A 17,689-nucleotide genomic window follows, 5' to 3' on the forward strand; every position below is an offset into this window, starting at 1 on the left:
CGAAAGATCCGAAGAAGACCAAGGTGACATGTACATGTTCTGAATGAAGTACCGCATGTAACTCATCCATAGAATCCTTCCAGACGCAAAAATAATACACTAGTAGAAAAAGGGTCATTTGTCCCGGTTCGTAAGGGCCTTCTGTCCCGGTTTTTGAACCGGGACTAAAAGGTCGTTACTAATGCCCTTGGCCTTTAGTCCCGGTTCTTGCACAAACCGGGATAGATGGGCCTCCACGTGGCCGGTGCAGCGAGCCCAAGCGGGAGGGCCTTTAGTCCCGGTTGGTGGCACCAACCGGGACCAATAGGCATCCACGCGTCAGCTGTTCAGGGGCTAGGGTTTTTGTTTTTTTTCTGAAGGGGGGGGGGGATTTGGGGGTTTTGTATGATTAATTAAGGTGTTTCATATATTGTGTTAGGTAGCTAATTAATTAATAGAGAGAAGTGTCCTCTCTTATCTCCGTGCTTGGTCGACGCTACGTACTATACGTGGCCCTCGACACGCTAGCTATATAGTAAGCAAATGAAGGAAACCATTAAGTACAGAAGTTCGTCATGCATACCAGAGAAGTGATATCGACCTCTCCTTCTCCAAGAGATTGCGCGAACAAGAAAGTTTCGTATATCTATTCGACGCTACCGGCTATACATATATACAATATTAAGATCTCTTACAATATAAACTCCCCTAATTAAATATGAAGTCAGCTTCAACATGGTATTCTCCAGCTTTATTGATGACGTGGTCAAGAAAGAATCCCGCCAATTCCTCTTGAATTGCTTTCATGCGATCTTGTGGTAGGAGTTCATTCCGCATCTGCCACATCTAATTTGAAGAAGGGGTCAATACATATATATGAATGAAACTCAACAGAAATGATGGTGTAATAAAATGAAATTGTGAATATTATTGCTTACGCACCTCATATTGGCTTTTAGAGTAGCCCCGCTTATTTTTGCAAGTCGCGTTATAGATGAACTCGCACACGTAGTATCCACAGTAATCATTCCCTTGTTCCTGCCACAAGCACTTTACGAGAAATAGAGGTCAATCAAACTGATAATGAAGCATTATAAATGGCATTGATAAAAGTAGCTAGAATCAACGGGAGATGCGCGGAACTAGCTAGCTAGTAGTACTTACTTTTGGGTATTTATATTGCAGCTCCTTCGGCAGTCCCGGAGCTTCTGCGGTGAACTTTTTCCAAACCCTGCAAGACAAAGAAAATAATTATTACTTGAGATATCAGGAAATAAACAAAAAGTTGCTGATATGATGCGATAATGATCGATTGAACTTACTTGTTGAGAATTTTAGTCATGTCCGCATAGGTCTCGGGATCTTTTCGTCTCGAGTCTAAGACTGTTATTAGTCCCTGCTCAAGCTTAATCTCCGGGAGAATATAGTGGAAGCTGCGCACGCATGCATAACTCATCAATTACATTACTATAACCTCGCTCAAGTAATAAGGAAAACCGAATATGCACAAGACAGTAACACTCACTTGAAGTTGTAAGGAAAGAGTATTTTATCTTTGTTTTGATTTATTATCAATGATTTGAGCAAGTTGGCCTCGGCATCTTTGGCGCTCTTTTTAACCTGAAATTCATCTATGAGATTTGGGTTAATGAACCCAATATCATACATTTCTGCTTTTCTGCACTCGACGATCTTCAATCTGCATAATATAGTGAGGATAATTATAAACACGTGCAATGAAAGAGCTGAGCTATATATAGAGACTTAATGACAGAAGTAGTACTTACAGACAGTAAAGTGACCGTTAATTTATCGAGGGCCTTTTGATTGAAAAACTGAAAGAACTCCTCAAATGGAACAGACAACACATCAATTCCAACGAGGTCGTGCTCCTCTTTAACTCTCAGATACAAAGTATCCGTCCCCCAGACTCTCTGCAGGTTTTCATGTACCAATCATGAAATCTTCTCATCATCGTTGTTAGAGATTTTTCATCTTTGACGAGACACTACTAGGGAAAACCTTATACACAGAACATTAGCAGTAGCGCGGGTTAAAAACGCACGCTGGTGCTAATTAGCAGTAGCGCGGTGGTGTAAACGGCGCTACAGATACAGTTATAGCAGTAGTGCGCCCGAGTACAAAAGCGCTACTACTAAAATTCCCACGGCTTAGCCGATAGGCTACACATAGTAGTAGCGATCTTCGTCAGACCGCGCTACCGCTATTTGCTTTGTAGCAGCGCGTTTACACTGAGAGACGCTACTGCTAAAGTAAATAAAATTAAATGGAAAGCAAATAAAAAGTAAATTAAAATGAAAGAAATACAAAAAGGTGAAAGGAAAAAAATAAAATGTAAAAAAAATGAAAAAGGGAAAAAAGAGAATGGTATAGCAGTAGCGCGTATACGGGAACGCGCTGTAGCTATGTTAGCAGTAGCGCACTTCCTGGAACGCGCTACTGCTACTTCTGACTTAACCGCTCGATTCGTTCTTCCCAACGGCCACTTCCCCCAAATCGCAACTCCTCCGCTGTTGCTGCCGCCGTCGCCCGTCGGCCGCCGCGCGCTCTCCCGTCGCTCTCCCGCCTCAACGCCGCCCCGACCCCGGATTCGACGCCACCCCCGACCCCGACCTCGACGCCGCCCCCGACCCCGACCTCGAGGCCGCCCTCCGCCGCGCGGCTGAGCCCTGACCCCGACCTCGACGTCGCCTGCCCCTCCCTCGCCGCAGTCACCGTAAGGCTCTGCCTCTCCTCTCCCCTACCCTCCTCTCTCTCTCTGCTAGGGCAATTTATATATGTGTTGATGCTGTGTTGATGTTCATATGAACCCTAGGTGTTCCATATGAACCCTAGATTTGTTTAGGGCAGTAGGCATTTTTTAGCATTTAGGAAAAATGATTAGCAATTTTTTTAGGAAATTAGCTAGGGCAAATTTTTATGAAAATGCCTAAACAGTAATTTCATTTGCATATTGTTGTTATATGATATGTGTCATTGATGAAATGAAGCCGAGTGGCTTTGTTGTTTCCAGGAAATGAAGCCGAGTGGCCTATGTTTTGCCGGAATGTTGATTCATTTCCGTTCCGGCAAATTTCAGGTTCTGGATTTGTCCACTTTTTAGCAAAAGTCATGCCAAAATTTTCCGTGAATTTCGGCATGACTTGTGCTACAAACTAGGACATATCGAGCCCGGGATTTGCCGCACCGGGAAGGAGTCAACGTTCCTGCAAAGCATATGCCTTTTTTTATGTCATTATTCATTTTATTAGGTATAGAATTAATTGACTAGATTTAATCGTAAGAACTAGTTGAATTAATAGAACTAGTTGAACATGTCACATTTGTTGTTATTTTTTAGTTAAAGCAATTTTTCCCGCATCGACGTCGACGATGCCTATCCCGCATCCTCGTCGTCATGTCAGTGGAGGACACCTGCGTCACCAGATGGGCCATGTCCGGGATTGGGCTCCGCCGGGGTGGTACTGGGAGGCGCTACCTACTGGGGGGCGCAGGTTGGTGAGGAGCCAGCCTGTCGTTGACCCGAACCTTCTTTGGTGGTGGTCGCGTGGGCCAGTGACGGTCCAGAGGCTCGAGGACCCCGCGGAGGTGGTGCGTCACCGTGTCAGTGAGGAGGACGCGCACGTCCGTCGCTACTTGTTTGCGTTGGAGCACAGGTTCTCCAATACCTGTCTGGTTCTCTAGGGATCTCACTGGAGCTATGATCCTATGATGGTTCCTTCTCTTTGGGTGTCCACCGCCCGCGCCGATACCCGTCCTGCGCTAGGGTTTTAGTTGTATTAGTGATGTTATATGTATGATACTATTCGGGATGTATTAGTGATAATATTCGACGATGTACGGACGCATGAGATGATTTACTTTTGCTTATTGAATGCATGCTAATTTGAATACTTATTTATTTTACGATTTGGTTTTGCTTATTAAATGCTCATGTCAATATGAGTCCTATAACATATTTTGAGTATCCTGGTAGTTGTCTTCGATCGATTTTCAATTAATGTTTCAACTATGAACATAGGAAATGTCTGACAACGAAAAGGATTTCGGTATTTGCAAATACTGCGAAGACGAGCGTGGCCTATGCGATGGAATCTTCCTAGATGATGATAGGCGCTTCAGCATCAAGCTGGATGTGAACTTCGAAGTGGATACAGTAAGTCACAACGACAAGTCTTTTTTCGTAATTAAGCATGACATCTGCTTCATTTGCTTCAACTTATAATTTAATTTTTTTACTATTCTACTAGCGTATCCCCTGCCGTTCAACAGTTTTTGTCTTGGATAAGATAGGTTTCAGTCGTACTATGGAGGTAAAAAAGTTTACTTGAAGACAGAGCATGGTTATAGTTTCCACGAAATTATACAACGCAGACGACTACACCTATTTTGGATGCAAAACTTGGCGAGCACTATGCAAGACTTATGCATTTGAGCCTGATATGGTTATCACCTTTGATATTCGTCCGGAAGATGATATTGAAGGTAATACCGACATCTGGGTCGATGTGCAGACGCCTCCAGTTATACCATTATGTGAGTTTCTCAACCATATTTATGTCTTTGATATTGTTTATTCAAAAACAGTTGACAACTAATTTCTATTGTCAGCTTATTTCCGTTCAAGCAAACATGCCCAGCGCTTGGTGGACAGGACCTACTACTGTCCCGGGGCTGAACTAAACTGCGAGGAGCTAAGTCATTATGTTTCATGGCTTGAGGATCTTGATACTGTCAAGACAAATTTTCTTCCTGCACTTAGAAATGTTAGTACTGAAAACGTGCGACCAATAGTGTTCGTAATGAACTAAGGTCACATCTATTTAGGAAAGATGGTAAGATTTTTACTATTTGTCCTCAGTGCATCTTTTGCATACATTATTTTTTAAGCTAATTAACTTCATTGCTAAGTATGTTACTATACGATGTTCTTCAACAGGGACTCCCGATGAATGTTGTGCCTCATGGGATCGAGACTAATGGTAACATGAGTATTGTTAGCTTACGGACAAGATATCCTACAATGCACTTTAGTGCATTCAGGATTTCTAAAAGCGACGAATGCTTAATAGTGAAAGACTGGACCAAATTTATGGTGGAGGAGCATAGAGAAGTATTAGGGGACAGCAATCAGAAGCGCAGCCCACTATTAGGAGACAGGTTCATCTGCATGCTCCAACTTGATGAAGGAGGAGAGCTACACATGTTTTATATTATTTTACCTGAGAGAGAGCAGCAGGAGTGATTAGCTAGTTAGAAATGAGTTTGAAGATGATGATGTGCTACACTATGACTATGATGATTAAATATCTAGTGTTGGTGGTAATAACTATGATGATTATTATTAGCTAGTGTTGGTGGTGATTAGATAGCTACCGCATCTAGTGTTGGTGGTGATTAGCTAGCTAGAATGAGTTTGAAGATGATTATGTGCTACACTATGACTATGGTGATTAAATAAATACTGTTGGTGGTAATGACTATGATGATGATTAAATAGCTTGTGCTGGCGGATTAGATTCAAGTGGAGGCGACATGTGGTGCACATCGAAAGTACTACTAGTCCAAACTAGATCAAGTTTGGATTAGTAGTATACTTTTGACATTCACCATATATTGCCTCCACTTGAACCTAATCCACCTTCATTTGACACATTGTTATGGACATAATGATATAAACATCATAATTGGTATTGTACCGAAATTTGTATAACAGCGTATAAATACACTAAAAATAAAAAAATAAAAAATAATACTAGTACCGATGGATAGTAAACACGTTGCAACTAGCTAGATTAGCAGCAGCGCGGGAGGGAACAAGCGCTGCCGCTATGTGTCTTACCAGTAGCGCTTGTCGCACGCGCTACTGCTAAGTAATAGCTGTAGCGCCTTATTAGTAGCGCGGCAGCCCGCGCTACTAGTGGGCATTAAACCCGCGCTACTACTAGGGTTTTCCCTAGTAGTGAGAGGCTTCCCGTAATGGTATTTGTGTTCGTCCACCTCTAAGAAATCATAATGTACATCGTCGGGCAGGTAATCATCAAGATTGGTATAACCGGGCACCATCCTCTGATCATTAGCGACGATATCACTAGACACCTTGAGCGGGGGGCACGATTGGTTCGCTTGTTCGCCGAGCTGGGCAATTTTTTTCCCAACTCATCGTTCTGCTAACCTTCGATCACTGACAATACTTCCCGACCGCTCCGCTTCCTTATATGCCTTTTCAGTAATGCGCTCATAGTTGTTTTTTGGCGGAGAAGGTGGTGGTTTCTTCAGGGCATCGATAGTGCGCTTTAATTTCAACGGATCTATCTTCTCCTCTGGAGGTGGATGTTTCTTTGCTTTCACCCCTTCAAAGAAATCCCTCACTTCGGCTTTACAGATCTTCGCGTTTTCCTCGTCGGTCCTCTCGTATGTTAACTTCTCTAGAGGCTTGAGAGATGGACTGAATTTGTATTGCCTCCCGCCTCTGGCTGTACTGCTAGACGCCGGAGCAGACGGAGCGGCTGCGGCTGTCTTCTTTCGTGCTTGCTTACGAGGCGAAGGAGAAGGACTACGACGCTCCGGAGCAGCCGGAGCGGCGGCCGATCTCTTCCGCCCTTGTTGGTGAGGCGGAGAAGGACGAGGTTGGCTGCTCGGGCGCGCCGGCGCAGGCGGAGAAGGAGCGGAGTGCCGCCATGCGCCGGAGAAGGCGGCTAAGTGCCCTGATCACTCGCCGGAGGAGGAGGCGGAGTGCCCTGACTCGCCGGAGGAGGAGGAGGAGGCAGAGGTGTCCAGTTCGGAAGGTTGATGAGCTCCTTCCGCCATAGGCATGGAGTCTTCAGAGAAGAACCCAGCCGAGTCTCCCCTTCACCCGTAGGGTGGTCAAGCTCGAGGTCCTCAAATCCGTCTGTTATTTCATCCACCATCATCCTAGCATATCCTTATGGAATCGGCCGGCAGTGGTAGGTTGCACCTGGTTCAGTAGGTAAAACAAAGCCAACAGCCGCCTTGACTTTGGATTTCATCCATTGCGTCATAAGGAGGCAATGTTGAGACTCCGTGATAGCATCCACGGGGTAGCTAGCAGGAGCCGTGAAGACAGGCTCCAGCTGCTGAAGCAGCTCGGTGGAAGCCACGCTGCTTCTCCGCTGAGATGGCGGGGTAGCTTCGGGGGAAGCTTCGGCAGTTCGTTTGTTGCGATTTGCTTCTCGTTCCTCTATCGCTTGTACCCTTGCGTGCAGCGCGTGCAGCGCCTGCAGTTGGGTATGCTCCACTTTCTTCCTCCTCTCCTGGCATTTGTAACCGCCCGCATCCGGAAACCCAACCTTCCATGGAACGGAGCCTGGCGTGCCTCGTGTCCGTCCAGGGTGCTCAGGATTCACGAGGGCCATTGTGAGCTCGTCGTTCTCTCTGTCTGGAACGAATGTCCCTTGCTGGGCTGCCTCGATATACTCCTGAATCCTCGTGACTGGTATTCTCAGTTGCTCGTTCGTCCAAATGCACTTCCCTGATACAGGGTCCAAGGTTCCGCCAGCCCCGAAGAACCAAGTCCGGCAACGGTCTGGCCACCTAAAGGTCTCTGGTTCGACCCCTTTATCAAGCAGATCATTCTCAGCCTTGGCCCACAACGGCCGGGCTTTGAGGTAGCCACCTGACCCCGTGCGATGGTGAAGCTTCTTGTTCGCAGCATTATTCTTGTTTGTCACTGACATCTTCTTACTCTTGTCCGATGTCTTGTGGGCCACAAATGCGGGCCAGTGATCTCTGATCTTCTCATACCGACCGATGAATTCTGGTGTCTCTTCTTTGTCGACAAATCTTTTCAGCTCATTCTTCCACCTCCTGAATAGTTCTGCCATCTTCTTAAGAGCATGAGACTTGATCAATTTCTCTTTAACTGGCTTCTCTGGATCCTCCTCTGGCGGTAGGGTGAAATTTTCCTTTAGCGCGGTCCAAAGATCTTCTTTCTGCATATTGGAGACATAAGACACCTCAGGGTCTTCTTTAGCCGGCTTTAACCATTGGTGGATGGTGATCGGGATCTTGTCCCTAACAAGAACCCCGCACTGAGCAGCAAATGCTTCCTTTGTCCGGATGGGTTCAATCGGCATGCCATCGCGCGCTATTTCTATGATCTCAAACCTTTCATCCGAGCGCAACTTTTTCTTCGGGCCTCGTCTCTTTACCGAAGTTGTGCTCGATCCGGAGGGCTAGAAAAAAGAACAAAGACGAGAGTTCATTAATATATGTGTACATACCAAAAACAATTAATGCATCAATTAGCTAGCTATAGTCAGCACATTCTTAATTAATATATATACCTGGCCGGACTTCGTTCGGTCACCGGAGCCGTCATCACGGTGTCCTTGCACCGGCATTGGGTCACCGGAGCCATCATGATCATGTCCTTCCTCCTCCATTGTTCGATCACCGTAGTCTGCTTCTTCCAGACCATCGGTGTCGTTGAGAAACAACAAGACGGCCTCACTTCCGTGTGCGATTATGTCCCCCAACATTGCTTCTTTTGCTTCGTCTCGGGGGTCCATAGTTTCTGCAAACTTTTACAACATGGCAATTATTATTCAAACATGACAGATGGATATATTAGTGGCAAATGTAGAACTAGCTAGCTAATCACAATAAGGAATCATATTAATTAGTGGCCTCGACGCTGCTTCTCTAGGGTTTGGGGGTGGCCTCGATCGGCAATGCTTCAAGGGTTTGGGGTGGCCTCGACAACGCTTCAAGGGTTTGGGGTGGACTCGACGACAACGCTCTTTTAACTTGGTAAATTTGGGTGGCCTCGTGAGAATTTGTCGGGTAGGGGCGCGGCGGGAGGGGGTAGGAGACCGACATCGTTTTTTTCTACGGTTTGGGTGTCCTCGAGAGTTTTGGTCGAGCGAGAGGGCCAGGTGGGTGCTCCCGTGGTATGAGTTATCACGGTCGACATGGGGTATATATATTGACCGCCCATCATGTCGAAGTTATTTTGTAACGGAGTTCCCGATAAAAATTAAGAAGAGGAAGTAGAAGATAAAAAAAGAGGAGAAGAAGAAGGAATAGAGGAGAAGAAGAAAAAACAGACTCTATTTTTTCTTCTTCTCCTCTTAATTTTCTTCTTCTTCCTCTTCCTTTCTTCCTAGCTAGATATATAAAACTTTTCTAAAAAATGTTATCGGGGAGGGGGTATATCGACCTCCCCTCATCTTGAAATTATTGGGGAGGGGGTATATCGACCCCCACCCCCCTCATCATGCATATATAGCTACCACATACATATATACATTGAAAAAAATTACATATATGCAACAAAAACATTAATACACATATGAACAAAAAAATACATATATGAACAAAAACATGCTGTGAACAAAAAAATTAATAATGTAATAAATCTAATAAGAAATTAATCTAATAATAAACATGCTCTGAACTTACATATAAATCTAATAAAAAATTAATCTAATACAAAATAAAAATAGTGCCGGACCGGCGCGGCGGCTCACAGCGGGGGCGTCTGGCGATGGTGACGGCGGGGGAGGCGAGGGCGCCGGCGTGCGGGGGCAGGCCACGGGAAGGGGCTCGGGCGCGGGGCAGGGGCCGGCGCGGCGACTGCGTGGTCGGGGGCAGGGGCGGCACGACGACTGAGTCGGAGGCAGGGGCGATGCAACGATGGCGTCGGAGGCAAGGGCGGCGCGGCGACGGCGTCGGAGGCACGGGCGGCGCGGCGACGGCGTCGGAGGCAGGGGCGGCGCAGCGACGGCGTCGGAGGCAGGGGCGATGACGGCGACGGCGACGAGGAGCAGCGCTGGGGCGTCGGGCACGAACTGACGGTGAAGTTATGAAATTTTCACAAGTCCAGCTTATATACAAAGCGCATTGGTACCAGTTCGTGGCAGCAACCGGGACGAATGCTACCTTTAGTCCCGGTTGGTGCCACCAACCGTGACCAAAGGTCAGTTTTCGGCAGCCCAAAGGGCGGGAAGTGGCGGCCTTCGGTCCCGGTTTGTGGCACCAACCGGGACTAAAGTGGGGGCATTGGTACCGGTTGGTGGTTGGTGCCACCAACCGGGACCAAAGGCCCCGTGCTGCTGCGCCCGCGTCGAAAGTTTAGTCCCACCTCGCTAGTTGAGAGGGGCGCGCAGTGGTTATAAGCCCCACTGCCGCACCCCTCTCGAGCTCCTCTCCACTGCAGGCTTACGGGCCTAATTGTCACTACTATGCCTGATGGGCCTACTGGGCCTTCTGCTGGCCTGAATCCTGGCCCATCGTTGGGTTTCTAGTCGTATTCAGGCCGTCGTGGCCCAGTAGGTGGCATTTTTTTGGCCTGTTTTCTTGTTTTCTTTTTTACTTTATTTATTTTGTTTTGTTTCTACTTACAACAAAAAACTTATTTATTTTATTTTATTTTGTTTCGAATTACTTATTTATTTTACTTTATGATAATTTTTTGCTATTAAAGTTTCTAACAAAAAAAGTTCTTTATGAAATTTCTTTTTGCTTTTAATGATTTTGAACAGAAAATACTTCGATAATTTTAGTTGCATCAATTTTATATAATTTTAGTTTCAACAATACTAGAGGTTGCTTATAATGTTTTGAACAGAAAATACTTTGATAATTTTAGTTTGTGTCTACTTATATATTTTATTAAAGTTTATATTATTTTGTTTCTAGTTACTTATTTATTTTATTTGTTATTTTTCATGCCCCATTTTTCATGCATTTACTGATTATTTTGAGCTATAAGACCCTGAAATTGAAAATCATTTCAAATGAACTCTGAAAAGGTTGAAAGTTGGCATGGTATCATCATTTGACCGACATAGCATGTGCTAGAAAGTAGAGAGGGTTACGGCAAAAACTGGATGCACTTCGTGTACAAAACGGACAATCTCTTTCGAAGTATCAGGGTTTCATACGGAAACTCGTCTGTTACAAAGGAATTTCATTTTTTTGAACTTACTTGAACTCCATAGTTTTTGTGTGTTAAAAATGCACCATTCAAAGCCACATCATCAATTTTCAACCCTTTCTGACTTCATTTGTTATTTTTCATGCCTTTACTGATTATTTTGAGCTATAAGACCCTGAAATTGAAAAGCATTTCAAATGAACTCTGAAAAGGTTAAAACTTGGCATGGTATCATTATTTCACCCATATAGCATGTGCAAGAAAGTAAAGAGGATTACGACAAAAACTGGATGCACTTCGTGTACAAAACGGACAATCTCTTTCGAAGTATCAGGGTTTCATACGGAAACTCGTCTGTTACAAAGGGATTTCATTTTTTTGAACTTACTTGAACTCCATAGTTTTTCTGTGTTCAAAATGCACTATTCAAAGCCACATCATCAATTTTCAACCCTTTCTGACTTCATTTGTTATTTTTCATGCATTTACTGATTATTTTGAGCTATAAGACCCTGAAATTGAAAAGCATTTCAAATGAACTCTGAAAAGGTTAAAACTTGGCATGGTATCATCATTTCACCCACATAGCATGTGCAAGAAAGTAGAGAGGATTACGGCAAAAACTGGATGCAGTTCGTGTACAAAACGGACAATCTCTTTCGAAGTATCAGGGTTTCATACGGAAACTCGTCTGTTACAAAGGGATTTCATTTTTTTGAACTTACTTGAACTCCATAGTTTTTCTGTGTTCAAAATGCACCATTCAAAGCCACATCATCAATTTTCAACCCTTTCTGACTTCATTTGTTATTTTTCATGCATTTACTGATTATTTTGAGCTATAAGACCCTGAAATTGAAAAGCATTTCAAATGAACCCTGAAAAGGTTAGAACTTGGCATGGTATCATCATTTCACCCACATAGCATGTGCAAGAAAGTAGAGAGGATTACGGAAAAAACTGGATGCACTTCGTGTACAAAACGGACAATCTCTTTCGAAGTATCAGGGTTTCATAAGGAAACTCGTCTGTTACAAAGGGATTTCATTTTTTGAACTTACTTGAACTCTTTCTGTGTTCAAAATGCACCATTCAAAGCCACATCATCAATTTTCAACCCTTTCTGACTTCATTTGTTATTTTTCATGCATTTACTGATTATTTTGAGCTATAAGACCCTGAAATTGAAAAGCATTTCAAATGAACCCTGAAAAGGTTAGAACTTGGCATGGTATCATCATTTCACCCACATAGCATGTGCAAGAAAGTAGAGACGATTACGAAAAAAACTGGATGCACTTCGTTTACAAAACGGATAATCTCTTTCGAAGTATCAGGGTTTCATACGGAAACTCGTCTGTTACAAAGGGATTTCATTTTTTTGAACTTACTTGAACTCCATAGTTTTTCTGTGTTCAAAATGCACCATTCAAAGCCACATCATCAATTTTCAACCCTTTCTGACTTCATTTATTATTTTTCATGCATTTACTGATTATTTTGAGCTATAAGACCCTGAAATTGAAGGCAACATATAGCTCCCATGAATAGATAAGTGACCAAATTAATAGAAGTTCATCATCACATTAAAACCAAAGTACATACATAGTTCTCATTGAACAACATATATATAGCTCTCCAGAGCATCTAATTAAACCATACATTGAAATTATGTAAAACATTTCAATGCAACAACAAATGCGATCATAATCGCAACCAAGGTAACAATTGATCCAACTGCATAATGATACCAAGCCTCGGTATGAATGGCATATTTTCTAATCTTTATAATCTTCAACCGCATTGCATCCATCTTGATCTTGTGATCATCGACGACATCCGCAACATGCAACTCCAATATCATCTTCTCCTCCTCAATTTTTTTATTTTTTTCTTCAAGTAATTGTTTTCTTCTTCAACTAAATTTAACCTCTCGACAATAGGGTCGGTTGGAATTTCCGGTTCAACCACCTCCTAGATAAATAAAATCTATGTCACGTTGGTCGGCATAATTGTCATAAACAATAAATGAACCAAATAGTTATAAAAAGATAATATATACCACATCCGAATCATAGACAGGACGAGGGCCGACGGGGGCGGATACCAAAACCATCACACTATATAATAAGAAGGAATAATAAAAGTAAGAAAATTAGACAAGTATCTATTTGAAGTAAGAATTTTTTCTTTTAGAAAGAAGATAAGAACAAGAGGCTCACCACGGTGGTGCCGGCGACGAGATCGGCACGGGCGATCGACGGCGGTGAAGACGGGGACGGGACGTGACGGACCGCTAAACCTAGACAAATCTCGGGGAAAATGGAGCTCGGAGGTCGAGTTTCGAGAGGAGAAAAATTAACTAGTGTGGCTCAGACATTTCATTGAACACCTTATGTGCATAGGAGGTGAGCTAGAGCACCCAAATGCCCTCCCCTCGCCGGCCAGAAATTAAAAACAGAGCACTGTGGAGAGCTCTGCCGAGGAGATGGGGTATATATAGGCAGCTCATTTGTCCCGGTTCATGGCTGGAACCGGGACCAATGGTTGTGGGCCAGAAGCGAGGCCCATTGGTCCCAGTTCGTGCCTAGAACCAAAACAAATGGGTCACCACGAACCGGGACCAATGCCCACGAGGCCACGGCCACCCCCCTGGGCTAACAAACCGGGACGAATGCCCCCATGGGTCCCGGTTCGTGAATGAACCGAGACTAATGGGTTTGACCTGCCCGAACCAAAGCCCTGTTTTCTACTAGTGATATTGTTTTCTCTTCAATATGCACTAGGGAAACAATTACTCCCTCCGGTACATAATAATTGTCGTGCTTTTAGTTCAAATCAAAATTTAAAATAAAACCACAACAATTATTATGGATCAGAGGGAACAACAATGTTTTAGCAACATATCAATATTTACTATGAAGTATGACATGTGGAAATTTCTCTCGGCAACATGCAGGGGGACTACAGCCCAACCAAACCACGTTGGCATAGTTTGAGCATCTACAACTGGATTTTTTTTACTTAATATTGTGCGGTAATAGCCCCACAGCCCATTATTCAAAAAACAATAGAGGTCCAGAACATACAAAAGAGAAAAATATAAATACAACAGGGTCACCTATTTAAAGTACTCATCTACAACCAAAATTTCCTAATTCAGGCCCCTATACGTCCACACATCCTCAGACACTGATCCGGCGGCCTCAAATAACTCAATTTGCAACCACAATCCCTACCTTCAAAACATCAAATACATCCAAACACATGCACGTCGATCATCTTGGCCAAACCATAAGTAGTGCACAAAAATACAAATTATGCGTACTTAAGAATAGGTAATCCAAACATAGTTCAAACATAAATACTTTTCATACTGCGTATTGATAAATTAAAAGCAAAGTTCACTGATTTCTAGTGTGGGTCCACATATGCTCGACAAGATCATCCAGAAGTTCCATATTCACCTGTTGATCTCGTAGTTGTCGATGTACCTCCAGACAGTTGGCTATGTGCCACGCCTCTTATTCCAGGGGGCGCACCTGAACAGTGGACTTCACAAAATCATGCGTGCGGGCTTCCCCTTCACCCTCATCCTCGACAATCATGTTCTGTAAGATCACACAACATGTCATGAGCTGTCAAAGTGTCTTCTCTTCCCACATCATTGCAGTTCCACGAACAATACCCCCAACGAGTTTGGAACACTCCAAATGCCCTCTCCATATTGTTCCTAGCTGCCTCTTGCATTGTTGCAAAGTGGCTTTGTTTGTTGCCTTGGGGATCAGATATGGTCAATATCTGCCCCACCTCCTCCCTGAACAGTAGTGAGTCTAGCCATAGGGGAAGCAACATGGCGAGGATGAGGATGGAAGTGGAGATTTTTTCCGAACAGGGGAAGGTTCCAGAAGGACCCTGTACTGGATTAGTCAAAGCGGTGTGCAATATATCTTACAAACATGACTGATACGTCTCCGTCGTATCTATAATTTTTGATTGTTCCATACCAATATTATACAACTTTTACATACTTTTGGCAACAATTTATATGATTCATGGGACTAACTTACTGATCTAGTGCCAGTGCCAGTTCCTGTTTGTTGCATGTTTTTTGTTTCACAGAATATCCATATCAAACGAAGTCCAAACGCGATAAAAATTTACGGAGAATTATTTTGGAATATTTATGATTTTTGGGAGGTGGAATCAACGCAAACGGGGGCCCACAGCCACCAGAAGACACCTGGGCACGCCAGGCAGGCCAGACGCGTGGTGGTGGGTTGTGCCCTCCTCGTAAGTCGGTTGGAGCTCTACTTCAGGCACAAGGAAGCTTATATCCGAAAAAAATCGTGTTAAAATCTCAGCGTAATCGGAGTTACGGATCTCCCGGGATATAGGAAACGGGTTTCGGCCAGAAAACAGGTTCGCGAAACAGAAGATAACAGAGAAAGAGATCGAATCTCGGAGGGGCTGCCATGGAGGCCATGGACCAGAGGGGAAACCCTCCTCCCATCTAGGGAGGGGGGGCAAGGAAAGAAGGAGGGGGGGCTCTCTCCCCCTCTCTCCCGGTGGTGCCGGTGTGCCGCCGGGGCTAGGATCGTGACAGCGATCTACATCAACAATCTTGCTACCGTCAACACCAACTTTCCCCCCCTCTATGCCGCGGTGTAACCTCTCTATTCCTACTGTATTTCTCTACTTAAACATGGTGCTCAACGCTATATATTATTATCCAATGATATGTGGTTATGCTATGATGTTTGAGTAGATCTGTTTTGTCCTATGGCATAATCGTGATCGTGGTTGATATGCGTTGTATATTTTCCATGCAAGTTTGTAAACATATGTATGTGGCAAAAACATAGGATGGGGGATGGGGGTGGCATGCCTGCTTGATGCACTCCTCCGGCTTCTTCCTCGTAGTACCCCTCGTCTCCTCCTTCGTCTACACGCCGCACAACACACACAAAGATCAACAAGCGTACGACAAGAACTCCAAACACAACATTAAGTAACATCAATAAAGCAAACATATGGGCATGAGTGTAGGATATGATGGTGAAGAATACTACAGAATAGATCACGAGGGTTAGTTTCTCATGAGAGGATATTGGATAGTAGATGACATGCATGAATTCTACATCATGAACATAGATCAAGATGTACAAGAACTATCTTATATCTTATATCTTATATACTTTCTAATTGGAGGCACCTTTAGAGTCTTCTCATTAATCCACATCATTAATATTAATTACACCGTTGGATTGTAGAATTTACGTTCGGGATTAAACGAAAACATATGTAACATAGATGGTCCCGGCGTGCCATAAAAAAGGCATATGCCACGTCCAATGTTTGTGCCACAAAAGAAAAAAAACATACATCCGTTTCCTGAAAAGAAAAGGCACGTCTACAACCAATAGTCCAAAAAGTTTTAAGCACTCTATCTTTTCTAGACGTGATGGAGAGTCCAAGAAATTTTAAAAACTCTATACCTCATAAAAAAAGTCATACGTGATCTTAAAAATGAACAGCACCGCCGTGAAAAAAACAGGAAAAAAGAAGGGCATCCTCGCCTGTTGTCATACTCCTACGTGCAGTTTTCCCAAACTGCTTCATGTGTTACACGGAAAAAAATATCTCTTCCAAGATTTGTTCGCCCATCGAAGTTTCGTCAGGCGGTCCCTAGGGTCATTCTTCTCCTTGCCGTCCTCACGTTGGATGGTCTTGAGGCGGAGTGCGTCTGCCTCAGACTGGACGGCCTTGAGGCGGACGGGAAACCTGGACCATATAAGCAAGCGTGGCTGGACGACGCAGGCGTCAGATTGGACGGCAGCTGCACGAGGCCGACGCATTTGTACTCTATGCTTGAGTCAGCCGCGTACTTACGAGTACACGAGATTGATTTTTTGAACCATGTTGTTGAGCCTTTTCCGGTCAAGGCTAGCTAGCCACGCCAGATTGCTTCGCCGGAAACACATGCATATACTACAACCACAGATAATTAATTTCCTTGATCATCTTCGCTGATGCTTTTGTCCAACAGCTAAATGGCAGTGCTAACATGCGGGAGGATAAGATATCAGTCCGCACGCCCGTGGCGGCCAGGGCGGCCCAGATGGACGAGAAGCTGGGTTGCACACCGGGCATGATTGCTGAGCAGCCGTGCAAAAATTCAGTGTACAGTTTTTCTTTTCTCACTGTCCAATGAAGAGATTTATTTGTGTTGCCTCCATTACCATGTATACATTTATAACTGCATGTAGGTATTTACAATATGATCCAAGAGAATTACTGGGAGATATGCTGCCACATAGGTAAGAACATGCATGATGTGGATCTGTTCTAATTTATTTGCAATACCTCGCCAGATGCTTTCTGAATAGTGCTCATCGTGACATATTAGGACAGAATTTGTTGCTTTTTGGGCTTCTTGCTTTGTCCACCATATGAAGTACAGAAGCGAACAAGTGTTGAAGTCAGGTTTATTCACTGATGTGTGGTGTGGGACATGTCAAGCAAACATACTATAATGCTCATCTAATGGTCAATTACATGTCAAGCAAATATATTCTGAAACAAACAAATTATGCAACAAGATTACATGATGTAGCAAGGAGAACTTACAAGGCGATGCCAAATGTATTTTACATTCCAAATGGTGGACTAATACACTGGCGTAATACAAATGGAATTACAGAATAAAGTTTTTCATGACCATGTACTTGATACGGAATTTTTGTTGGTATATTAGCTGTTTGCACAAACTTTTGTTCAGCTTCAGAA

The sequence above is a fragment of the Aegilops tauschii genome, chromosome 7 (assembly GCF_002575655.3).
Source record: "Aegilops tauschii subsp. strangulata cultivar AL8/78 chromosome 7, Aet v6.0, whole genome shotgun sequence".
NCBI lineage: Eukaryota > Viridiplantae > Streptophyta > Magnoliopsida > Poales > Poaceae > Aegilops > Aegilops tauschii.